This window comes from Chiloscyllium plagiosum, chromosome 30 (assembly GCF_004010195.1).
Source record: "Chiloscyllium plagiosum isolate BGI_BamShark_2017 chromosome 30, ASM401019v2, whole genome shotgun sequence".
Classification (NCBI taxonomy): domain Eukaryota; kingdom Metazoa; phylum Chordata; class Chondrichthyes; order Orectolobiformes; family Hemiscylliidae; genus Chiloscyllium; species Chiloscyllium plagiosum.
In genome coordinates this window covers 25,020,843-25,047,998 of record NC_057739.1, presented here as the reverse complement: position 1 = coordinate 25,047,998, position 27,156 = coordinate 25,020,843, and the positions used below count along the sequence as shown (strand labels likewise).

General features: G+C 38.9%; 1 long non-coding RNA gene across 1 annotated transcript in view; it reads right to left on the bottom strand.

Annotated features, from left to right (window-relative positions):
• Positions 1–27,156, bottom strand: part of LOC122564831 — a 34,002-nt gene that overhangs the window by 5,248 nt on the left and 1,598 nt on the right. Inside the window, exon 2 of the long non-coding RNA XR_006316015.1 lies at positions 6,597–6,698. This is a non-coding gene — a long non-coding RNA (uncharacterized LOC122564831). The remainder of the gene's footprint in view (positions 1–6,596; positions 6,699–27,156) is intronic.

Below are 27,156 nucleotides of genomic sequence, written 5' to 3'. Positions count from 1 at the left end.
TGCTGCCTGACCTGCTGCGCTTTTCCAGCAACACATTTCCAGCTCTGATCTCCAGCATCTGCAGACCTCACTTTCTCCTGCCTGATAAGAATGGCAGGTTAAAATAAGAAGCAGTGAAAGATAGTAGGACATTGACAGAGAGTTCCACTGGATTTTAACGGTCAATCCTCCCAGCTTCTCCATGATCTGAATTAAAATATTCAGCCGAAATGGGCCCATTGCAATTTGCACAACAGAGGTGAAATTTAATTGGCAATACAAGCCTGTGTTTAAACGAGCCATTTCTATCTGGATTTGGTAATCATGCAAAATTGTACAAAATGAAGGGGGTCGTTGCAAAGTTTAGGACTACATTAAAAAGGTTCATAGGTTCAGTATAATTGAATATAACACAATTAACGTAACTAGACCACATGACACCTTTGAGTCAGGAATTTTTCTTGTAGGGCTCCCTTTCATTTGCTTCCCACACGAAGTGTGGAGACTGGGCCTTACCGACCTTTTCTTGCATACAATGTGACAGATTTTCCAAGGAGTGGCAATCTCACGTCGAAAGCCACTGCCTCCACCTCTCCCCTCACACAGGATGGTGGGAGGGTAGGGGACCAGTTGGGTGTCAGCTAAATAAGGTGCCAATATATAAGGTACTAGGTGGGTAGGGTAGCGGGGTAAGGATGGAAGATGGGTAGGGTGCACATTGGCAAAGGGGTCAGGTCAGTAATGTAGAGTTTAGAGTAGTTTGGGGTGGCATGGAGAAATCCAGGATAATGGGTAGGGTGGGGGTTGAGTCCAGGATGATGGGGGAGGTCAGGTCCAATGGTGGGGAAGAACAAGAAACAGGGAGATCTTATTCAGTAGTGGGGAAAATGGGTTGGGAGTGGAGCGGGAGAAGTCTACCTATGTGGAAGAGGGTTTAGGCTGCAGAATGAGGAAAGGTGTAATATGCTCAACAGTGGGGAAGTGGGAGGGAGTCAGGCCCAGTGGTGGTGGGGGAAGGGGGTTGGGTTGGCCTGAGAAGTTTTGGGTCAGAATCTGGGGGATGCAAGTTTCTGGCAAAAATGAGGTAAGTATAGGGTCAGTTGAGTAGTTACTCAGAAATTAGACTGCAAACTTCACAGTTTAACTTTTCCACCAATTAACTACTTACTTGACTTCCTTGGAACTCTCTGAATTCTGCAATTCAAATGGAAACCTTTGGAGAGCTTCAGCCATGGAGGAATTGCCCAAATGGAATCTTCAACTCCTCAAGCAATTCCTTTAGAGTTTGCTACAATGGGGATTCTGCAGGGTCCCCAAGCACAATTCACATTCATGTTACAATAGTGACTGTCAGGAAAATTCGGGCCACTATTTCAACAAGGGAGTGATCCCATGACCCTTCTTTATGTCACTTCAAAATCTTGCATGCTTATTTGTGTTTTAGTTACTGACATAAAAAGAATATAGAATGTCTGGCCTGACCAAAGTATCATTCAATTTCAGAGTTATATCCTACTGGCTTTTGCCCGAAACGTCGATTTTGCTGCTCCTTGGATGCTGCCTGAACTGCTGTGCTCTTCCAGCACCACTAATCCAAAATCCAGTTTACCCTCCTATTTGCTTTGTTGATAGCTGCACTGCAATGATTGGATTTGAGAGTTATCAGTCTCGCCCTAATTAGTAAAACAATGTCTAAACTAAACAAATATTGACTAATCTTTTTATATATTATGCCTTGTACTATATCTGTATTGAATTTTATCTGCAATAACTTGTCTGAATTTTGTCAAAGTTCTTCTATAGTTCCCCTGCTGTTTCATTAAAATTGACACATAAGCCTCTCTCCTATCTATTCAGCTTTGAATACTTCTTTGATTTAGGCCAATTTGGTGGCTCAAATAGACTCTAAAATGATCCTTACCAATCTCCGAGCCTTACCTTGGATACTATAAGCTCATGTACTACCCATAATTTGAAACATTTTCTAGGTTTTCTGGACTCACAATATAATGGGAATTAGCAGCATCCACTTGGAATATTACAGTCTCGAAAGTGGTCCACACAATGCCTGTTTTTAAGATTCAATTCCGTTCCAGACTCTAACCCATGGCCTGAACATCAGCATCTTGGTCCAAACTTTAGTTCCACTTACCTGAGCTTTGATGCTATGCTAGCAATGACTTGATTTATCAATGGTCTCCACTGGCTGGATCTGATGCCATATTGGCTCCATTATTATAGAGGTGGCTCAAGATCCATATCTGGGGAATCTCGGGTCTCACGACTCAGATGTAGGAGATGGGATCTCCTGTCTACTTTAGAAAGAGTTGCGTCTGAATTTCTCGACCACTGCCTCAAGAAGATAAAGTAAGTTTGTAATGTGGGATCTCCCCTCACTGTGACGGAATTAGTTGCTAGGCGATAGATGTTCTCTGCACAAAAGGCTAAGTTGATTTAGCTGAACTGGTACTTTTGCTCTTTGCAATAATCAGTGCTGCTAATATTCAAGTGCTGGATTACAGAAAGTGAATCATATAAATTTCTTTCTCTGTGGGTTAAAAAAATCAAAACAATCAGAAGAACAGACAAGGATATGTCACAGAACAAGATGAGATGGGTGGTCTGAAATGTATCTGCTTTGATGCAAGGAGGACAATAGGTAAGGCAGAGGAATTTAGAGCTTGGGTTTAATACATACTAATGTGACATTGTACCTATTACAGAGACATGGTTGAGAGTGAGGGACAAGTCTTGCAGTTCTGGGACTTATATATTTCAGATGAGATAGAGAGTGAAGTAAAAGAAGTGGGGGAGGTGCTTTACAGATAAGGGACAATATTACAGCTGTACCAAGGGGAGGGCAGCTTGGAAAGCTCATCCAGCGAGGCCATATGAGTAGAACTCAGGAACAGGAAGGATGCAATTACTTTGATATGATGGTAGTATGGGCCTCCCTGTTCCTTGAAAGTGGCAACCCAAATGGATAAGGTAGTCAAGAAGGCATATGGCATACTTGCCATCATTGGTTGAGGCACAGAGTTTAAGAATTGGCAAGTCATGTTGCAGTTGTATAGAGCTTTAGTTAGGTGAAATTTGAGATATTGCGTACAATTTCATTGACAAATGTCCAGAGGATGTGGAGGCTTCGGAGAGGGTAGAGAAAAGATTTATCAGGATGTTGCTTTGTTTGGAGGGTATTGGCCAAGAGTGACATTGGAAAAACCTGGCTTGTTTTCACTTGAACATCAGAGGCTGTGAGGCAACATGATAGAAGCTTGCAATATTATAAGATAGAATGGATAATTAGTGTATTTTTCCCAGGATAGTGTCCGATCTGCCCCTTGGTTATGATGATAAAAGCTGATCTGATACGTACTTTTCAACTCCAACCATTCAGCCATTGCCTACTCAGTAACCTATCATGGTATTTCTTCTGTTGTTACTGCTCCCTGTCCCGATGCTGTGACAAAACTGACCTCAGTTCTCCTCCATACTTTTTTTGCATCTCGTGGTCCATTCCCTTTAGATCAGAGTTCACAGCCTTGGTTTAAAGATTTCCACTTCCCCAAACCAGTTAAAGTTTAAATTAAAAACAAAAAAACTAGAGCTTGAGCCTAATTATAAAACCATCTGAATTACTAGGGGACAAAGGTTTAAGTAAAAGGGATGTGAAAAGCAAGTATTTTTATACACAATCATACAGACCTTTCAGTCCAACTTGTCCACGTTTCCCAAACTAAAGTAATCCCATTTGCCTGCATTTGGCCCACATCCTTTTCTATTCATGTACCTATCAAAATGTCTTTTAAATGTTGTAACTGTACCTGCACCTACGACTTTCTCTGGCAGTTCATTCCACATACAAACCACCCTGTGTGTGAAAAAGGTGCCCCTCAGGTCCCTTTTAAATCTTTCTCCTCTCATCTCAAATATATGCCCCCTACTTTTCAACTCCCCCACCCTAGAGAAAAGACATTTGCGTATTTTAATCAAAATGACATCAAATAAAAATTCTGGGCAGAATGTTTTGCTCCCTGAGCATAGAGGCAGCAATGGTAGGATGTTGGTGCCACTGCCTTCTTACCTCCACTGGAATCAAGTTCTGGACAGGAAGGCCTATGGTCAACCTTCCCTTCCCACAACCAATTCATGTCCCTGAATGGCCTACGAAAGACCACTTAAAGACCTCAGCCCACCAGCTGCAAGTGGGGCCTGTTGCCATGTGATGTGTCTGATAGGTTAACTTGTGCAGCAGGTTGTCTCCTCAAGCAGTGATTACCCTGTGACCAAAAGCTTTCAAAGGCCTGGTCAAAGGACTGGACATTAGGCACGGAGTGTCTGATGAGAACTAGCTACCTTTACTTTTTTCCCCAAACCCTCTGCCTCCCCATCTTTAAATCGTACCTCAGGATTTTTAACCTGGTTGGGCAAGTGAGGTCTCTTTTGAACCTACCTTCTGAAAGATCACAACTCCAACAGTGCAGTATTCCCTCTTTATTGCACTGGAAAGTCACTTTTATTTTAGTTCAAGACTAACTCTAGGACTTGAACCCACAACCTTCAAAAATACCATTAACTAAGTCTTGGTTGATTTATGTGATGCAAGGTCATACAATGCTTCTATTCTGAAGAATATTGAAGTGAACATGCCTGTTTTAATGTTCAGTGGAAATGCTATTGTTATATTGATTGAGTTATTGTATCTAATTTCCTGTAAAACCTTCTGTCATTTACTGTCCTTGAGCTTTGATCAATCTCCTTATTTTGTTGAAAATGAGACTGCTAGCATTGACTTTTTTAATATTTGTTTGGGTACACTTTCAACAGCCTAATTAAGTATAAGGGCTTGTTCCCGAAACGTCGATTCTCCTGCTCCTTGGATGCTGCCTGACTTGCTGCGCTTTTCCAGCAACACATTTTCAGCTCTGATCTCCAGCATCTGCAGACCTCACTTTCTCCCCTAATTAAGTATAACACAAGTGAAATTAAAATGTGACTTTTAATTGACTTCACATTTGCGTAGTACACAATCAGTGATTTCTTCAAAGCAGCTTTGGAAAGTTTCAAAAGCCAATCCAATCTAAACAAGGGCTTAATTCAGCCTTGTCCAATAGCTGGCCACCTGTTGAGGGATCGATATGTGGCCAGCCAACCTATGATCAAAACATAGGTCAGTGTAACTGACAGATTTTGCAAGGAACTGCTTTTCTCCCACTCCAAGAAGAAAAAGTCCATGCGATGTGAGGTATCACTTGGCCTGAGGCCTGGTGGTTACTCTGCAGGGCACGAGATGAAGCACTTTCTGGGAGGCATTAGCTTGTAAGGAGAGAAATGAGAATTGGGCAGGCGGCTCAGTGTGTGTGTGAGGGTGGGGGGTGTCATGTGGCGGGGGGGGTGGTGGAAGACTGGCAGGGAGAGAAAAATAATGTTTGGGTGGACTGCCAGAGTGGATAGTATCAGTTGAATGAGGATCAGGTAGGGAGTAGGGACATGCAGAGACAGGAAAGGCACCATGCAGCTAGAATGTTAGATGGAGTGTGAGGAAGTGCATGTTGGTACTTTCACAGGCATTGCATACTGTTCCTCAGCAATGTTAATCAGTAAACTTTCCAAGTGAGTGATTGGGTGTAGGGGAGTTGTGTGGAGAGTGGGTGATGGAGGTGTGTGTAGGGAGTGAGTAACCGGGGGGATTGAGGAGCGAGTGATTTGGTAGTGTGAGTAGCTGATGAGGTAGTGTGGGTGTGACTGACAGATTGGTGGGTTAGAGAGTGGCTCTGAATCAGACACACACCCACCCTTCCTCTCCTCTTCCCCTCCAAAAATCTATCCACAAAGCAAGTTGGCAGGACAGCCAAACCCAGACTGAGGGCCAACCCACTTCCAACCCAATTTCATGTGAATTCTGCTGAGGTCAGCTTGGCGTATGCCCTAAAGGTGAACCAAGATTAGTAAATTAAACTCAACACCTTAGCCCAACTCCACCCTTGGTAATCAGGGCCTAGTTTTTTTTTCATCTCTAGCTCTGCCTCCTGACAATAAAAAAAGTTCATTCACTAACTATGCTGTTGGCACTTTTTAAATGGTCATTTGTATTTATTGCTCTGTAATTGTATTTTTTCTGAAATTCACATTTACTGTTGAGGCAAAACTTTTCATTCTAACATTTGATCACCAACTCCAGAGAGGAAAATTTGAATGTCGCCCTCAGTGTGTAAAGGTTATATAATTTTGGTTTTACTGTGTCTGCCTATAGAAGGCTTCATTTGCTCATCCTGTGTGACACTATATAAAGAATAATGATTTTGCCTAAAATGGTAATATTGATAATATATGTAGCGGAAAATCTTTTTGCTTAGCTTTCTTTTACAAAAAGGGTGTTGAAACAGGTGAATGATCCTTAGGATGGCTACGTGTCCAAGCAAGCTATGTAATTTTGTGTGTTCTCCATTATCTGCATATGTCTGTATAGATAGACTCTGAACTTGCTTAATAAGATATCTGTGTATGAAAATTTATCATAATTATGTGAAACGTCTTCCCTTCTTAACCTTTCTGCCTCCCCCTCCCTACAAAAACTTTTGAAGGTGAAAGCTGAAAAATATGTCTCAGAATATTACCTGGAATTGATTATAATGTGAATACTGCAATCATTTTTCTGCCGTGGTGGGGGACCGGTAGAGGTAATTAATTCACCTGTCAATCAGCTTGGGCTGAGAAATCTAATTGAGGAGGTAGAGAAAAATAAAAAAGACATAAAGTTGAAAAGAACATATGGAAAACAATGTCCTTTTTAATTTTATAATTAATATTTCAGGTAAATAATCAGGAGCTGATATTTGCACTGTTAATACAGTGCACTCAGAAAGGAATCAATATTTTATATTAGAACCATTGTCCCATTTTAAAATCTGTACAATACAAACCCTGTGGCAATATTGATTTATTTTGAAACTTTTTTGCCACATAATGACTTAAGGATGCAAAAAGTAAGCTCATATTTCCAAATTTGAATAAAGCAGAAGCAGGTGTCTAAACACCATATTATTTAGAACTGGGTCATTCAGAGCAGAAAGATGGCTGATTCAATCCTTTGCCTATGCTGAGTTTGTTGATTTCAGCCAGAGTTTGTGAAGGTATGAAAGCTTGTCCAGACTAAGAATAATGTAACGCCCTTGTTCCTAACTTTTAGCCAACAGGCCCTGCTGGAACAGCACTGCACAGGTGACAAATAACAACAATGGGATTAATGATGATGGTACTTCACCTCAATTAACTAGTGTACCAAAACTAATTGCTCAGGCTCAGACATTTAAGCAAAGCTTCATAAAACCGTACACCTTTTTATTTTTTCTTGCTAGTCAACTTGGCAGTTCAAACATACAGATTTATTAGGACTATAGGCTTACATAATATTAAACAGCAAACTGAAAGATGCTAGAAATATCTCCAGCTTCAGCTGAAATGGACCCTGACTTGTAAACATTTATCACCATGATCAGCTTCGCAACAACTAGCAATGTGGCTTCTGTATTTGGAACGTTTCAATCAGAATTTCTTCAGTAAAATGCAGATATCTCACAAATTGCTCCTTGCTATGGTTCAGGCAAGAAAACTGGTCCATAAAAATACTGCTGATAAGGACTCCTGCTGAGAGCCATTTTTGTCCTCCTCCCTCTTCTAGCAACATGTCTCGATTTTGAGAAACTAATAAGCATTTATAGCGTAAATCTTTATAAATTGTACTGTAGTTAGTGGTGCTTGCTTTGTTTAATTTATTTTTCTGTACAATAAAGCTTGTTTTTGTTTAAAAATGTGAAATCTTGTGGTGTAGTTCTGTCAGTTAATTACTGGGTGTTCAGATTTCGCTATAAATGTTAATGGTCTCTAAGGGAATCATAATAATGGTCTCCGAGTCATGTTCTATTTTAAGTGGCTTATTAGGCTTACTAGCGCACTCATATATAGGAGGAATGGTGTGTGAAGAATCCTTTTTGTTGACTTCAAGTACATCAGCACCTGCTATTTCATTCCCTGTAGAATTTGAAAACTTGATATAATTTCGAATGCACCAAAACATGTAAAATTGTAGCAACAGCCATAACCTATAAATCAGTTGACTCAATTAGTTGATGATGCATTTAAATACTGCTAGTTTAGTGATCCTTACTGCTATTTCACGTGTTCAACCATGCACACTTAAGAGGATGTACCAGTTCGAACTTTGGACTTCAAAATGTAGTACCCGTGTCAAAACAGTTTGAAAGTCTGATACATTTTAAATGACACGTGTAGTGTCCCAAAAAGTAAATGTTTCTGAGCCTAATTTCTCATTTAACATGTTTAGGACAGCAAAGAATAAGGAAAAGCACACATCAATCTTTCCATCGTTCAAAGTTTGTGAAAAGATTTGTAGCTCGGGTGCTCATTGTTGTGGTTCTGTTCGCCGAGCTGGGAATTTGTGTTGCAGACGTTTCGTCCCCTGTCTAGGTGACAACCTCAGTGCTTGGGAGTCTCCTGTGAAGCACTTCTGTGATCTTTCCTCTGGCATTTGTAGTGGTTTGAATCTGCCACTTCCGGTTGTCAGTTCCAGCTGTCCGTTGCAGTGGTCGGTATATTGGGTCCAGGACCCAATATACCGACCACTGCAACGGACAGCTGGAACTGACAACCGGAAGCGGCAGATTCAAACCACTACAAATGGCGGAGGAACGATCACAGAAGCGCTTCACAAGAGGCTCCCAAGCACTGAGGATGTCACCTAGACAGGGGACGAAACGTCTGCAACACAAATTCCCCTTTCATAGTATTATGAATATGCTCCACACTGTTTAATCTATCAAGAGCAAATAATTCATTGCTATGTCAAAGCTGCTTTGAATAATTAGTTTTTTTCCAGATTAGTCAAAATGCTTCGCTCAATTGACCCCAACAGTCGGTGCACGTTTGTATTGGCAACACCAGTCCTGCTTTTGTCAATAGAACTTGGCTGAATTTATTTTATGCAAGTCAAGAACTGTGGTTATTTTCTGCCAACTTTATTTCCTGATTTTGTCCTTTAATCATAATTCAGTTTTTAGCAGATAAACATTATGACTACCCTGAATGACTCATAAGGGTAAATTTGAGGAGGTTCTACCAGAGGTGCAAAGCCACCTCCACAGGCAAATTTATGTTGTAAAACTGAGTGTAGTCTGCCTCATTGGCTGTGCACTGCATTTTCAAGCATGATTTCTGGAGTCAAGATTGGAACTGCTTGACACGCAAACTCAGGTCTCATTAACATTAAACACTTAATAAAATTAAACCATGTGGTAAATTTCATAACTTAGAATGAAACACTACTCACTGCTTTTATAATATACACAATCTCACTCCCTTTATTGCTCATTGAGTAAGAGGGTGGCACAGTGGCTCAGTAGTTAGCACTGCTGCCTCACAGCACGAGGGTCCCAGGTTTGATTCCAACTTCAGGCGATCCTCTATGAGGAGTTTGCACATTCTCCCCGTGTCTGCGTGGGTTTCCTCCCATAGTCCAAAGATGTGCAGGTTAGGTGAATTGGCTATGCTAAATTGCCCATAGTGTTAGGTGCATTAGTCAGAGGGAAAGGGGTTTGGGTGGGTACTCTTTGGAGGGTTGGTGTGGACTTGTTGGGCCAAAGGGCCTGTTTCCACACTGTAGGGAATCTAATCAGCTGTTTGAGACAGTATTAATTTCACATGAATTCCAATATTAATTCTCTTGCAATGAAGTACATCCACTGAATTATGCTGCTTCATATTTAATTTTAGAAATTTTCTCTGGAAATCTCCAGTATGTAGAGAAGTGTCTTTCTGCTGCAGAAGAGTCTATTCCTTTGAGCAAGGGTTGGGCCACATTGCTGGAGTGTTATGTACTCTGTAATAATCGTACAGACTGTTTTTACTTATTAGGAATGGAAAGTAGCATTTTTTTTTGTTTTTACATGCATCAATACACTTGCTAAATTAATAAAAATCTACCTTTGAAAAGAAGGATAGAATGCAAAGGCAGAAGTAGATTACATGTAAGGAAGATTCTTCTGCTCCCAAGGTATAGTGAACATTAATTCACCAATTTCTTTAAATGTAAATGTACCTGTTTTTGACTGAATGGGATATCTCTTTGTAATAGAGGTATGTTGCCATCCAACTTAAATCAGTGCCACAGAGGTCTACTGGTATCATTTCAGTTGCCTCAGGGGTTTGGAGAGGAATTTTTAATTTCCTCATTTGTCTTTGGTTGTGACTGAAGTGATTTCCAGGTGAGAGTGTTTGCAATGTGATGCTCAAGGTATCACAATTGTATGGGTCAAATTAGCTATGCTAGCAGATATTCTCCAGTTCATTATTTTTCATACCACACTCAGCATTAATCAAATATACACATCTATATCTACAGGTATCTTTTGCCTGATATTATGGAACTATGGTAATTTGAAAGATAAACTTTGCTCAGTCATTGCTATAAGATGTGGAGTGCTGGTTTGGACTCAGTTGGACAAAGTTAAAAATTACATAACATCAGGTTCTAGTTCAACAGGTTTATTTGGAATTATTAGCTTTCAAAACGCTGCTCCTTCATAAGGTAACTAGTCACCTAGTGAAGGAGCAATGTTCTGAATGCTAGTACTTCCAAATAAACCTGTTGGACTATAACCTGGTGTTGTGTGATTTTTTTTAACATCGCTTTAAGAGTACAATATTATAAAGTTATCACTTGTTGGGAGAAGACAGGAGTTGGGGTAAAGTTTGGAGTTAAGAATTATAGTGGAAGATTAATGTACTGAAAGTCTAGCAAGTGCTGTGTTAGCTCTTTCATAAAAGGAAGAGGCCAGTATTTTTTTCATTAGTAAATGCACATTCCCTTACGTGAAAGGCCATAAAAATCTACTGGAATCACAACTGTCAGTTCAGAACCTTTTTTTGACATTAAGCACATAATTTAGAGATGTTATATTGCATGAATACATTGGAGCCTGAATGTGTGATGCTATGTACTGAAATTTAATTTTGCGATTCCTGCTAAGTATCACAAAAAGGATGGTATGGCATCATGAGGTTGCTGTGGTAGTGAACTTCATCAGTTTAAGGCAAGTATTGACAGAAATAGAAGCAGAAATCTGGAATTAAGAGTCTAATGGTGACCATGAAACCATAGTCAAATTGTCAGAAAAACCCAGGTGGTTCACGAATGTCCTTCAGGAAAGGAAACAGCCATCCTTAGCTAGTCCAGTCTACAAGTGACTCCTGACCCAAGCAATATCTTGACTCTTAATGGCCCTCTGGGCAATTTGGGATGAGCAATAAATGTCAGTTTGGTCAGTAATGCCTATATCATGTGAATGAATCATTTAAAAAAACAGTGAGCAATCTGCAGAAATGCCCAGCAAACCTTGACAGGGAGTTAAGTGACAAACAGAGATTTCATATCCTCACAATGGAACTTAAAACAATGTTTCTTCCAGTTCTCCATTCCCAACATATTTTTCACCAAGTTAAATTACAGTAATAATGACTAATATGGTACTAAAATTAGCATCATTGCAGTCTGAAAAATCATAAGAAACTACTAAAACTGCATTGCTTCCATGTCTTGTTATTGTTAAAATTGTTAGACAACAGAAAAATCCTTGTTTGACGACATTTTGCTAGAGTTCTTTGAAGAGCTAACAGAGGGTGATAAAGATAGCGTTGTTGATGTTCCAAAAGGCAATTCCAAATACAGTGCCGTACGGATGAGAGAAAAGTTATAATTCATTAAATAAAAAGCACAGTAGTAACATGGATACAAATTGGCAGTGTGATCACAAGTGAGTGTAATTGTTAAAGGATATTTTTCAAACTGGAGGAAAGTTCCCAGGGGTCAAACTTTAGGAACTTGGCCCTTTTGGATTTATTATTAATAATCTAGATCTTAGCGCTCAAAGGACACAGGAAGTTTACAGGACAAGATAAAACTTGGAATCATCGTAAACTGAGGATGGGAGCAGTGTAAAGGATCTAAGAGGCATATTCGGTGGCAGATGAAATTAAACATGAAGAAGTGAGAGTTGGTACAAAGAACATGGAGACACAGTATAAAATAAAGGGTACTACTCCAGAGGTTGACAGATGTAGAACAACCTGGATGTCTGCATACTTAAGTCATTAAAAGATAGCAAGACATGTGGAAAGAGGAGTTAGTAAAGGATACAGTATTATAGGATTTATTACCAGTGGCATAGAGTAAAGTAGCAAGTTCTGCAGATCCTGAATAGGAGAAATGTTGGACCTCAGCTGCTGTATCTATAGTTCTGGCACTTTTGGAAGAATGTGAACACATTGGAGTGAGTGCAACTGAGGTTTGCAAGAAAAATTCTAGCCATAAAAAACTAATAAGATAGATTGGTGGAGTTGACATTGCCTTCTCCTTTCCATGGAAAACAAAGAGTTGATTTCATTGAAGTTTAAAATCATGAGGTCTGGATATAACAAACAGGGTGAAACTGGCCTTTCTTATAAACAGAGCAAGAACAAAGAGCACAGATTTGAAGTAACTTACAGAAAAAGGAAGTGTGATGAAAGAAGAAACTTTTTTGTCTTGCAAGTGGTTTGTGCCTGGAAATCACTGTCTCGAAGTGTGGTGGAGACTGGTTCAATCAAGACATTGCAGAGAATGTTGGATGATTACTTAAATAGAAATAATGTACACATTTATGGAGAAAGGACAAGAAGACAGCACTAACTCATTTGGAGTGCTGGTGCCAAATGGCCTTCATCTGCACTGCAGTGGAGTAATTCTATAATTATGAAGTGACCTTCTGCACTGTTTGCCACATTTTTGAGTGTTTAATCTCAGGCCAGCTCTATGTCATGGCGTTCAAAGCAAGCACGATATTTCTTCTGAAAGAAAGATGGAACTTGGATGGTGAATTAACTTCTCATGCTCTTAAATCAACGATGGCAGATGATTTAAAGGCAGCATAAACTGGAATTTGAAAAAAAATCTACTTTTTGGTCCCAAGTGGAATATACAGAATGTCAGGGGAACAATGTTAAAAATGATTAGCTAAACTCTTGGCTTAAAATTCCAATTACCCTCATGGTCTTGAAATTGATGCCCTAGATTCATCTTGTGTAACTAATTGCGTTGCTGGTTCTGATTCTTAACAAGAGGTAATAACAATGCATTTAATGCATTTTTAAAATGGGATCAAATGGAAACAAATATGTAGTATTTTAAGTGTTATTTACTAAATGCTTAAATTTAATATTTCAATAACTGATTTCATTTCAGTCATAATTTCAGATAAACTTGAGTACTTAAGAAAAATGACTTTTGAGTAACATAGCTTAAAGTAAAATAAAACATCAATATGCAGGCTACAGATCTGAAACACCACAGCTCATTGTTAATTCACAAAGTGTGTCATTCTTGGTTGATTGCAAATCAGAGACCAGCACTGCAAATCTTGACATAGGGCTAAGGTATAATTTGTATTTCTACACTGAATACAGTGAGCCAAAAAGTGCAGTACATCATGTGCTATGCACTTACGTGTGTAACAATTTACTATTTTGACATCCTAAATGGCAAATTTGCAATTTATTAGGATGCTGTGAAATGAAAATATCAATTTTTAAATTTAATTGTTTTATTGTTCTGACAAAAGGGTTTATTCTTTTGCCAAAATTTAAAAACCAGTTAAGTGGTGATTGCATCTCTTAAGTCAGATATGCCTTCGACTTTAGAGCTTTCATATAATCTGACAAGTATTCTTCAGAAATTTATATTCATGACAAACAATTAGATGCTGTTCAGATTCACTCACAAATCAACATTTTTGCTGTCTTGGGACCTTTCTATACAATTTGTGGTATTCAAGCAGCAAATTCTATTGAATACTCTAAGTATTTACTGATTTGTTGTTGTTGGAATACATTAAATGTGCTATACAAATATAAGTCACTATTACGATTAGAGGATGTGGAAAATATCAGTGCATTCATTAAAGCTATTCCTGCCCTTTATTTCATCCAATAATATTTTTGAGCTGGAACTTCTGATAACATGGCTCCCCCTGACCCTCCATCCCACACTAACAAACAAACGCACACACATATTATGCTGCTACCTATCTTATTAGAAAGGGTGCTGGAGGAATATACTGAAATGCTAGACACATACAGAAAAATCACGAGGAGGATTCGGAGATATTAAAGAAAATTGTTCTAATTTGATGAATTTGGTTAATTATTACCATTTGGTGCCTTGTAGTGTTAAGAAATGATTCAGTCATTAAAATATAGTTAGGAAAGAATATTTATATCTGGCTGGCACCATTGACAGTGTTTATCTTGAAGTGTTACAATTATTCTTAATTGGAAATATATCGTATATATCTGAATGTTCATCAGTAGTAACAGCACAATGTAAATGTGTTCTTTACTGATTAGTCATTGTGTTTCTACTCTCAAGTTATCAAACATGAAACAAAGTTCAGAATGATCAGAAGAGTGTAGAATCTTCTAATTCAATATCAATATAAACGGTTCTTCCATAACAATTTACATTCATCAACAATATCAAAGCAGAAATTCTAGATATTCATATCCTTAGAGACTTATAGGTATATTTTAAAAATTTTGTGCCTAATATTTACTTCAAAACAAACTAAAAAGGCAATAGGCAGTTGCAGTGGTCTGCTAAATCACTGTTGCCCATGAATTCCTCATTAAGTAATTCTCACATGTGCCAATGGAAGTTATGATATTTCTTCAGATGAAGGAACAGCCAAAAAGATCTCAGAAAACCTGTCAGAGACTATTTTGCTCCTTGTGATTGGTAAATGAGGAAGAAGTGAGTAGAAAACATTTTTGCAAAAAAGAATATAGAATATAAATGTCACAAATATTGAAGGCATTTATCTTGTCTTCAATTTATCAAGTATCCCATTTCAGTATTACATCTAACAAAAAACTTAGCTCATAATTTTCAACAATTGTACCGTTCAAACAAAAAATTCAAACAGCTTTAAGTGATCTCAGTGGTAAAAGGCAGATGGATGCAAGGCTCATATCATTTTTGCTTTTGCACAACAAAACATGTCAAAAATAAATCAGAACTAATTGCAACAGTCTGAAATCCTAGGCTGTCAGCATAGTGATGCTGTTAAGCAGATAAGTTGCTGGTACATGTAGAATGATCAAGTCCACTCATATATATACTTTCACACACAAAAAAAAATGAAATGATCGAATGCATTCTCCAAAACATCTGGAAAATGTCTCTGAACAATTAAATGCACTAAGTAACTCAGTGGCTTAGTACTGTAAATTATGTTTGTCTGCATGCTCAAAAGACTGAGTGGATGGCACTGATATGTCCCATGGCAATCCAACTACAACAATCACACTCTATAATTTGAAAGCTAAACCAATCTAACATGTTTGGAATGGAACCAGGCCTTTGAATTAAAATTCAATTAGCACACCCTCACTATAAAAAGGCTTCTTGCAACTTTGAAAACATCCTGTAACAGTCTTTTCCATATTTTAAGGCAGAGTAAAAAATATTCTTATAGGACTTTATTTTCCCAAATTTGTGTGGCAGAAATTGTAAACAATTCACATCATCTTATAAGATTTAATGGAGTTTCAAAAGACTTTAGAAAAGGACATCCAAATGGAACAAAAATCCTGTTTTTATGAGTAAATATGATGAATAAAAACACAGATTAAAGTCTTATGTTGGTGATATCCAAAGGCTGAATGGAATAATAATCATAGGGGATTTCCCTGAAAGATCTACGTATTCCATATGCATCATTGGTGCTCTCTTATTCAGCTCAGAAAACAACCCTCTTCTATAAGAAGTTACAAAGGTGACCTTCCCAATGAGCATTAGGCAGGATTTTGCAAGTGCAACTCTAACTGAGAGATAAGGCCAGTAGCCTTATACTTCTGGAATACTGAACATTAAAGAAAAATAAATGTTCATTGGCACCCAAATTGCTTCATTGAATGTATCACATTTCATAAATGCATTATTTTCTGACCAGTTTTTGTTTACTTGAACCTTCTGGCATCTATCTGGATCATCTAAAATACCATAGACCACTGTTTTGAATATATCCCTCTCTCCTAATTTTCAAACCCAGGACCATTGGAAAACATCTCCAGAGATAGTCATCAGTCCTGTTTAATTATCTTGTAAGGATGAACTTATGTACTGGGATATTTTAACTTTAACGAGATCCTGATAAACCTCACTCCTAAGTGAGGCCAAGATTCTTAACCTTGCATTATACTTACTGGGTTAATATGCATTGTAGATCACATACCAGCAAAACCGTATTTATTGCTTATCCCTAGGTGCCTAGAAGGCATCAAGAATCAGTTGTTTCAAATAGAACTGGAGGCACTTGTTTGGCAGACGGATTAGAGATGACAGATTGTGGACACAATTGACTTTCTATGATATTCTGACAACTTTTGTAGTTGATCTCCTGTTCAGTCCACAAATCACAAGTTAAAAAAAAACGCAACATTTTCTAGTGGATGTGGACTCATAACATATTGGTCATTAGTCCATTACTATAACCACCAGGCTGCTATGCTTAAGATAATGGGCACTTTCATTCCATGAAGATAGATTTCAACTCTTTAAAAGTTTGAACTGTGTGATTGCTTACTTTGCATTCTCTACAGAAATATATTTCTAAGTTTTTAGCCATCATCAAAACTATAAGCTCATTTTTATTTTCATCATTCCTATGTGTTTTACGCTGACGTTTCCAAAATTTGGCCTTCTCTAATTTAAGCAATGTTATCAGTTTAGCTCGTGGTAGCATTCTCCTTTTAAGCCTGAAAGTTCACGGATTCAAAGGCCAACTCAGATCTTGAGCACATAATATAGGTAGTACTGAAGGAGCACTGTATTGTCAATGATAGTAACTTTCACCTAAAATGTTAAATGCTGGCTCCTTTCATCATCCTAGTTGGATATGATAGACCAGATGGCATAACTGAAAGACATATATGGGTGCAATGCTGGTATTCTTGGTACCCAAGCCAACAATTAGCCTCAAAAAGACCACTAAAAGCCAAGTGTCTGGGCATTTCTCTCATATTAAAATGACAAAATGCTTTATTTTAAGCATTTATAAAATATTATATTCAAAATAATATATTGCTTAAGGAATTTACCTTAATTATAGCATGTCACTAAAAAAACTGGTCCTAGAATGGGGTGTCAAAATTATACTGATTCTAGGCTGCAAGATGATCATCCACAAATCAGGACTAAATGGTGAAGTAGCTGGCTGATTAATCCACTTCGTGACTATTTTCTCATCAGGGTAACAATTCAACACAATTCATGATTTGAAACAATCCCCAAAGCAAATAAAAGAGGTTATTTAATATTTCATTTAAATATACATAGAACTGCTCACACAATATCATTTGAATTCTAAAACAGATTGGAAATACATGTAAAAATTGCATTACAAGATTAATAGTGATTTATTTGTTAACTAGAATAACTAGCAGAATAACAGCAGTTGACATATGGGACGTTCCCCACCAAATAATAAGGCATGAAATTTTATTACTGTTCCATCACCATCATGGAGTCAAAATCCGAACGAATTACTTAATGGCAGTATGGATACACCAACACAGAATGGGACCACAACCATTCAAAAAGGTGCTCCTCATCATCTTCTCAAGGGTAGTTAGAAATAGCCAATAAATTGTTGCCTTGTCAGTGTTGCTCAAATTCCACAATGAATTAAAAATAATGTTTTTGCATATAATGCACAGTGGTCTTGTAACTCAGCTACAGATTTGCTATAAACTACAATGACCTCCCACAGAACGTAGAAACCAGATACAATGTGGCACAGTAAGGAAATTCAGAGGGCAGCAAGTCTCAACAGCTTGTGATTGTGACAGATCACCCCATGAGCTCACATAACTCAACACTTGTAGAAAATGCAGTGGACCATTTTCCAAGTAAGGAATGCATACTCCAGTGTATGGATTCAATTTTTAAAAAAAAAATCATTTGATTTCACAATTTCAGCCCCAAATCACAGAGGACCTCATAGTTAATCATTCTTTCACAGAAAATATCTCATGCTAGCAGCTTAGATTTTAATGCAGGGAACAAAAAGAAGCCATTTTTGCTCTGGGGAAGCTTTTGGCTCCTCTAATGACTATTGTAAATTTAGTCAATATGTAACTGAGCCAGACAAACTAGGAAGATGCCAGTTTAAATCCCCAGTATAAATTGACTAATCTGAGTAACTACAGATAAACACAACCCAAATCTATGCTTTGAGTTTGCAGTTATTTTCAGTCAAGGTTCCTGTTCCTGATTATTATCCAACTTGCACTGGTGCAGATATTATGCAAGGCCTTGTGGTTCCTGGTCTGAGATAACGTCCCCTGCTTCAATTCCCCCAGCAGTTGAATTATCTGCCAACAATTCTGAGACTTGCTATCCTCTGTGAATTTCCTTACTGTGCCACATTGTATTTGGTTTCTATATTCTGCAACAGATCATTGTAGTTCTTAGCAAATCCAAAATCGAGTTACAAGACTGCTGTGCATTATAAGCAAAATATTATCCTTAACTCATTTGTTGTATTTGAATAATGACTAGGCTGGCAAGATCCAATGGAGTAACACCGTCTATAGAATCATTGATAGCAAACCTTTAGGAGCAGAAGAATTTGGTGAAACAAAAAGAATACAATGTTATCAAGTTGTGAAAGGAAAGAACATCAACTGGTTAGTTTTACGATATTGTAAGAAAATACATTTGAGAAAATCCATAATTCTAAAAGCAACTGAGAATGTTAGATAGTTGACCTATGAAGTGATGCATTCTCACAACAATTATTCTCACAACAATATGCAAGGGAAAATATTAGCATATAATCCATAACAGGAAACAAAACCCATGATGTTTCAGTACAAAGTGAAGGTTGTGATACGCAAATGTTTAGTCAGTCTTCCAGAGTGACATATCTCACAATTGGTAATCTATTCCTGACAGATGATAACGAAAGCTGAAAGGTAAAAATGTGCTTTATTCTTAATTGCCTTAAATCATGAGAATTAGCTGAAATCCCAAATTTCACAAGGACATAGAATAGCACAATGTAGGAAAAGACTTCCCATCCAGCACTTCTGCGTCAACAATGATGCCATTCTGAATTAATCCCATTTTCCTGCACATGGTCTGTACCCTTCTATTCCCTGCCTGTAAGTGCCTCTTTAACGTTGTTATTGTATCTGCTTCTACCACCTCCCCTAGCAGCGCATTCCAGGTACCTACCACCCCCTTTATAAAAAAACATGCCTCGCAAAATCTCCTTTAAACTTTCCCCCCTCATGTTAAACCAATGCCCACTGGTATTTGACATGACCACGCTGAGAAAAAGACTCTGATTATCCACCCTATCCATGCCTCTCATAATTTTACATACTTCTTTCAGGTTGCTCCTCAGCCTCTGATCCTCTAGCAAAAGCAATCCAAGTTTATCTGAATTTCTCCTCATAGCTCATGCACTCCAATCCAGACAACATCCTGCTAAATGTCCAAAGCCTTCACATCCTTCCTATAGAGTGGCAACCAGAACTGCAGACAATATTCCAAATTTGGCCTAACTGAAGTTCTTTACAGTTGTTACATGATTTACCAACTTTTATTCTCAGTACCCTGACTGATGAAGGCAAGCGTGCCCAAAGCCTTCTTTACTACATCATCCACTCGTATTGCCATTTTTAGGGAGCTACGAACTTGCACTCAAAGATCCCGTTGTATATCAGTATTCCTCAAGGACCTGCCATTTACTGTATACTTTGCTGTTGTATTTGAGGTCCAAAAGTACATCATCTCATACTTGTCCAGATTAAACTTCATTTGCCATTTCTCCAACTGATCTATATTACGCTGTACTCTTTGACAACTTTCCTTACTATCCAGAACTCCCAATTTTTATGTCGTCTGCAAACTTATTAATCAGACCATCTACATTTTCATCCAAATCATAAATAAATATGTATATATTTCTGTAATGAAATTTGTTTGTCAGAAAGTGGATAATGCCCTAAAGGACATTTTATGGTACCAATGTTTTTATTTTAATAATAATAGAGAAGGCTATATTAAAAGAATTAAATCAAAATTGTAAATAAGATGGAAGGGGTATCCAGAAACTCAGGTTTGAGGATGTGTCTCTAAAGGTTTGATTCAGGAAAGACAAACAGGTGCAGCTGAAGTTCCATATCTTGGAACTATTAGACAGGGCACATGTGCATGTGTAGTTCGAGACGGTAACAATGCACTTAAACGTCACAGTGAGTTGTGCAGGTCACCATATACCACCTTTGCCGTGCTTGCTAGAAACGTTTAAAGAACGTAAACTCCTTTCTTGGTAATTCTATAGTACATCATCTAATGTCTGTTCTCTTTCAGTGGGGGTGGGAAATAAGGGAGGTTCTTTGTGGTTGACGACTCACAAGATGATGGCCTGAATTTTGTGGTAATTAGTGCTCACCATTATTATATAGTAAATTAGGCACTAACTTCCCAGCACCTGCACGTGAAATTAAAACTGCTGATCATAAAATGGCTACCCAATTTACCCTTGTACCCCACAAACTTTGAGACATTAGTGTTTTAATGTCATATCGTTTGAGATTCTAATGTAAATTTGCAGTACATTCTTATTAAACATGCCAGAAAACAATATTATGGTTTGTCTAGTCAAACGTGGGTAAATTTTAACAGAGCAGTAAATATCAATGAATGTCACCAGCCTCTTTGCCACTGAAGATTTAATTCACAAGTGCAGGATCTCATTATTTCAGATCTTAATTGTTTGAGGGTTTTAAGAACATTCTTTTGTTTTTCTTCATCATTTCCCCTTGTATATGTCCCACAATTTTTATTTCAAGTAACATTCTTGGTTAACTTCTTTCATGTCATTGCCAAGTTTACATAACTCCATAATATCACCGCCAAGACATTTTCTTTCTCATGTTTCCTCAGTTTTTCTTCAAAATCCAGACTCCTGATCTTGGAGGTTTGAGATTTGTGCTTTCAGAACCTGAAAGCATCCTTTATTGGTAATCAGAATTAGATACTGTATTAAAGGTTCAGTCTCATCAAAGGACCATAAGATTTAATTAAAAACACAAGAAACTGCAGAAAATCTGAAATGACACCAGAAATTGCTGGAAAAACTCAGGTCTGGCAGCATATGAGGAGAAAAATCAAGAGTTAACGTTTTGGGTCCAGTGATCCTTCCTGTAAATATGCTTTCTCTTCACAGATGGTGCCAGACTTAAATTTTCCAGCAATATCTGTTTTTGTTTAAGATTTGATCACCTAGCCCAATTTCTATTCTATTATTTTGGACATGTAAATCAACAAACTGAGAGTTTTCCTTTTGCTCCTGTCTACCGATCAGCACTTTTTCATTTCTGCTGATGACCCTCTTCTACTTCCTCTCAATTTTCCTATTCCCAGTTTAATGTTTAATCAATTTAAAGTCACATATGAATAGTTTGAATTTAATTATAGCAGATATATTTATCTGAATTCTCTGCACTGTATCTCTAAAAGTGTTCAGTACTGTAGTCTAAAGTATTGATTAACTTTGGCTAACATTTAAGGGTTCCTTCACATTATGAATTTAGCTCCTGCCCTAGGACTTACTCTGACTAAACCAAAATGGATAGCATTGTGAAAACCGCGAGCACAAAGTTACCACTACATGAGTCTGCCTGAAGTAAAGTTGGGTCATAATATGGGAACCCCTTTTCAAATAGCATTGTGGGTGTACTGCACCATTACAACATGAAATAGATAGTGACATCTTGGAAAATGTCCATATTACAGAGGAAGTAGTGGTGGATGTCTTAAAATGCATAAAGGTGGATAAATCCCCAGGACCTGTTCAGGTGTACCCTAGTGCTCTGTGGGAAGCTAAGGAAGTGATTAGGCGGCCCCTTGCTAAGATATGTTGATCATCAATAATCACAAGTGAGGTGCCAGAAGAGTGAAGGTTGGCAAACGTGGTGCCACTATTTAAGAAAGCTGGTAAGGAAAAGCAAGGGAACTATAGACCAATGAGCCTGACATCGGTGGTGAGCAAGTTATTGCAGGGAATCCTGAGGGACAGGATTTATATGCATTTGGATGTAAAGGGGATACAGGAGTTTACGAAGACGTCAGTCAGGAAGGCGAAAAGGGGGCACGAAATAGCCTTGGTTGATAAGATTAGAGTGAATTCAAAAAGATTCTTTAAGTATATTAAAAGGAAAAAAGAATAACTAGAGAGGGAATAGGACCTGAGGTGATGCAGTGCCTCATTGGTTAGCATTGCTGCCTCACAGCTCCAGGGATCCAGGTTCGATTCCAGCCTTGGTTGACTGTCTGTGTAGAGTTGCACATTCTCCTCCTGTCTGTGTGGGTTTCCTCCCAAAATCCTAAGATGTGCAAGTTAGGTAAATTGGCTATGCTAAATTACCCATAGTGTTCAGGGATGTGTAAGTTAGGTGCAATACTCAGGAATAAATATAGGATAATAGGGGAGGAGAACGGGCCTGGATGGGTTATGCTTCGGAGGGTCAGTGTGGACTTGTTGGGCCAAAGGGCGTTTCCGCACTGTAGGGATTCTATAGATAAGCAAGGACTGATTATAGTTAGCATGGCTTTGTGTTTGGGAAATCATGTCTCATTTACTTGATGAGCGTTTTGTAAAGGTAATGAGAAAGATTGGTGAGGGCAGAGTGGTGGATGTGATTCATGCGGACTTCAGTAAAGCAATCAATAAGTAAATAATTTCTTCAGTAAAGCAATCTCTCTTGGTAGACTGGTTAGATTATGCGGATGCAGGGAGAACTAGCCATATGGATAAAGAACTGGCTTGAAGGTAGAAGACAGAGGGTGGTGGTAGAATTGCTTTTCAGACTGGAGGCCCGTGACCAGTGATATGCCACAAGGAGCGGTGCTGGGTCCACAGCTTTTCATCATTTATGTAAATGATTTGGATGTGAACACAGGAGGTATAGTTAGTAAGTTTGCAGATGACACCAAATTTGGAGGTGTAGTGGTCAGTGAAGATGGTTACCTCAGATTAAACAGGATCTTGACCACATGCGACAATGGGCCAAGGAGTGGCAGATGGAGTTTAATTTAGATAAATGTAATGTGCTGCATTTTGTAAAGACAAATCAGGGCAGCAATTATACACTTCATGGTAAAGTCCTGGGGAGTGTTGCTGAACAAAGAGACCTTAGAGTGTAAGTTCATAACTCCTTAAAAGTGGAATCGCAGGTTGACAGGAGAGCGAAGGCGACATTTGCTATGCTTTCCTTTATTGGTCAGAGCATCGAGTACAGGAGTTGGGAGCTGAAAATATGTTGCTGGAAAAGCGCAGCAAGTCAGGCAGCATCCAAGGATTCCTGAAGAAGGGCTCATGCCCGAAACGTCGATTCTCCTGCTCCTTGGATACTGCTGAGCTTTTGCAGCAACACATTTTCAGCTCTGATCTCCAGCATCTGCAGCCCTCACTTTCTCTCTACAGGAGTTGGGAGGTCATGTTGCAGCTGTACAGGATATTGGTTAGGCCACTTTTGGAATATTGTGTGTAATTCTGGTCTCCCTCCTATAGGGAGATGTTGTGAAACTTGAAAGGGTTCATATTTACAAGGATGTAGCCAGAGGTGGGAAGATAACTGAAGAAGAGTACAGGTTGGGTGAGTGGGCAAAAATTTGGCAGACCGAATTGAATGTGGGTAAATGTTAGGTTATGTACTTTGGCAGGAAGAATAGGGGACAAAATATTATTTAAATGAAGGAAAACTACAGAAAGCTAAGAAGCAGAGAAATTTGAGAATCCACATCCATGAATCACAGAAAGCTAGTATGAGTTCAGGAAAAGCAAATGGAATGTTGGCCGTTATTTCAAAGAGAATGGAGTATAAAAGTGGGAAGGTTTTACTTAAACTATTTAAGACACAAGTCAAACAACAACTGGAATATTGTGAACATTTTTAGGCCCCTTTCCTAAAGAAAAGATATACTAGCATTGGAGGCGGTCCAGGCAAGATTTGCTAGGCTGGTTTCAGAGGAGAGATTGAGCAGGACTGTACTCATTTGAATTGATAAGAATGAAACAATCTTAAGGAACTTGACAGGGTAGAAAGCTTGTTCCCTTTGGGAGTGTCTAGGAAATGCCGGCATAATCTTGGAATAAGGGGCCACACATTCAAGACTGATGAGGAAAAACCAGTTTTCTGAGGGTAATGAATCTCTCTAATTATTTATAATGCAGTGGTTGTCAAGGCTGGGCTATAAAGAATATCCAAGACTGAGATCAACAGATTTTTAATGTGTAAGGGAGTCAAGGGTTATGGATAAAAGACATGATTTGGGATTGAGGATTACCAGATCAGCCATGATCTCATAATAGCAGAGCAGACTTGATGGGCTGAACAGCCTACTTCTGCTGCTCTATCTAATGGATTCACTGGTGGGCATAATTTGGTCTCTCTCATTTCATGTTTTCCCAGGCATGCTCAAGGATCCAGCTGAACAGCAAACATATGGAGTGGCTATGGGTCTAATGGATCATGGATTTCTGGATGCTTTTTAAAAATATGCTAAGAGCAGATTTAGGAGGTCTTAATCTTCGTTTTCCTGTGCTACAATATAACTAAAGATGGAAAAAAGTGTGGAGTGAAATGAGGATGTAGCCACCTCCAAATCTTGCATACTTCTGACTCTCAGATCATGGAAAGCTTCATCATTTTTGGATGCAATTGCCTCAGCTGCTAGAATGTCTGTTTCATGTAGGTTTTATAGATAGCTAATGAATACCAGGCCTTTTTGTTTAAAAAGAAAAATACACTTTATTCACGGAAAATGTCATATACGTTCATAGGTATGAAAACAGTTTAATATAGTCTTTGCACATCAAGAAAAACAAACTTTGGAATTTAACATTTCCAAGCAATTGCAAAAATCAAAGGCATTCCTTACTCATGCAGGACACTATTTATATACTCTGAGGCAGTGAGAGGGTCTGATAACTGAACAGATCCTTTTTATACTTCGGAAAACCAACTTGAGATGGCGGTCTTTCCCCAATATGCCTTAGCAGCAGCAGCTGCTACAAGTTTTAGTGCATCCTCAGCATGTAGTCCTGGACCTAGGAATGTGCCAGGCTTCAATACTCAGTCAAGGTCAACTCGTTTACATGGCAAGTCCAACAAGATTTGGCTAACTAAAGAGCATCTTTCACAGAGTTGATGGTTCTCCAAGCACAGTCAACATTTGTCTCAGTGTGTGTTCTGGGAACAGAGCGCAGAGTCCTGCATCATAGAGTTGCTGGAGACAAACTTTTACAAAAACCATTGCATCTCTCTCCAAACTTTCTCTGAAAAGATACATTCTAGGAGGAGATCAGTGACAGTTTCTTCACCAGTGCAGCTGCATTGAGGGCAATGTGCGGTGGCAGACAGAGACTGGGTGTGCATGGAGTATCTGAAGGGTGATGATTTTCTCACCACCAGCCAAGCTATGTCTCAGTACTTGTTGGAAAGTTCTGGCAATCAGGTGTAGTGCAAAATGACTTTCACAGTCTGCTCAGGGAACCATGTGATAGGACACTCTCCTTTTCCCACCGGGTCTTTAGGACACTATATGCTAATTATACCGGATGAACTTATGGTCAAAGGTGTTTTTCGTTGCAAATTATTTCACTAAGGACAGGTGATATGTAGTGGTCCAACTACTTGCAGCATTTGTGGCACTGAGGCTAGACACATCCTTCGTAACATCAGGTACAGGTAGAACCCTCAGTAAGTAGTGACATTTGGTGCCTGCATACCAAGAGTCTATGTGTAGCTTGATGTAGCCACACACACAAAGGTGGCCATCAGGTTGAGGGAAGTATTGGGTATGTCTTTTCCCTTCCTTATGCAGAGCTTTGTACATGGTTTGTCTGCAGACAAAGTCATAGAGCTGTACAGAATGGAAGTAGACCTTTCGGTCAAATATTCTAGATTAATGTAGTCCTATTTGCCAGCATTTATCACATATCACTTTAAACCCTTCCTCTTCATATACTCATCCTGATGCCTTTTAAAAGTTGTAGTTGTACCAACCTCCACCACTTTTAGCAGTTCATTTTATACACACATCACATCTGCGTGAAAAAGTTGCTCGAGGTCCTAGTTAAATCTTTCCCCTCTCACCTTAAACCTATGCCCTCTAGTTTTGGACTTTGCAACCTGGGGAAAAGACCTTGGTTATTCACTCTATCTATACCACTCATGATTTTATAACCCTCCAGAAGATCACCTCTCATCTTCCAATACTCCAGGGAAAATAGCCCAAGCCTATTTAGCCTTTTCCTTTCCCTAGCAACATCCTTGTAAATCTTTTCTGAACCCTTTCAAGTTACACAACATCTGTTCTTTAGCAGGGAGACCACAATTGAACACAGCATTTCAAAAATGACCTAACCAAGGTCCTGTACACTACAACATGTCCTCCCAACTATACTCAATGCAATAACCAATAAAGGTTTGCATACCAAAAGCCTTTATCACTGTCCTGTTGAAGTGGAAGATGACTGTAAAGATGCAGATTCAGGGAACGGGCCAGAACTACATTCTGGATTAGTGGTGCTGGAAGAGCACAGCAATTCAGGCAGCATCCGAGGACAGGCAAAATCGACGTTTCGGGCAAAAGCCCTTCATCAGGAATAAAGGCAGAGAGCCTGAAGCATGGAGAGATAAGCTAGAGGAGGGTAGGGGTGGGGAGAGAGTGGCATAGAGTCTGAGGAAATGACCTGGGAGTTGCAATGAGAGAGAGACTCCCTGAGATTCTTGTAGAGAGAAGAGGAAAACTTCTTCAAGGCAGGCATCCTTGCAAGAGGATTCGCAGTAGGGTTAAAATCAACGAGGTAAAAACAATGACTGCAGATGCTGGAAACCAGATTCTGGATCAGTGGTGCTGGAAGAGCACAGCAATTCAGGCAGCATCCGAGGACAGGCAAAATCGACGTTTCGGGCAAAAGCCCTCCATCAGGAATAAAGGCAGAGAGCCTGAAACATGGAGAGATAAGCTAGAGGAGGGGGGGGGGGGGG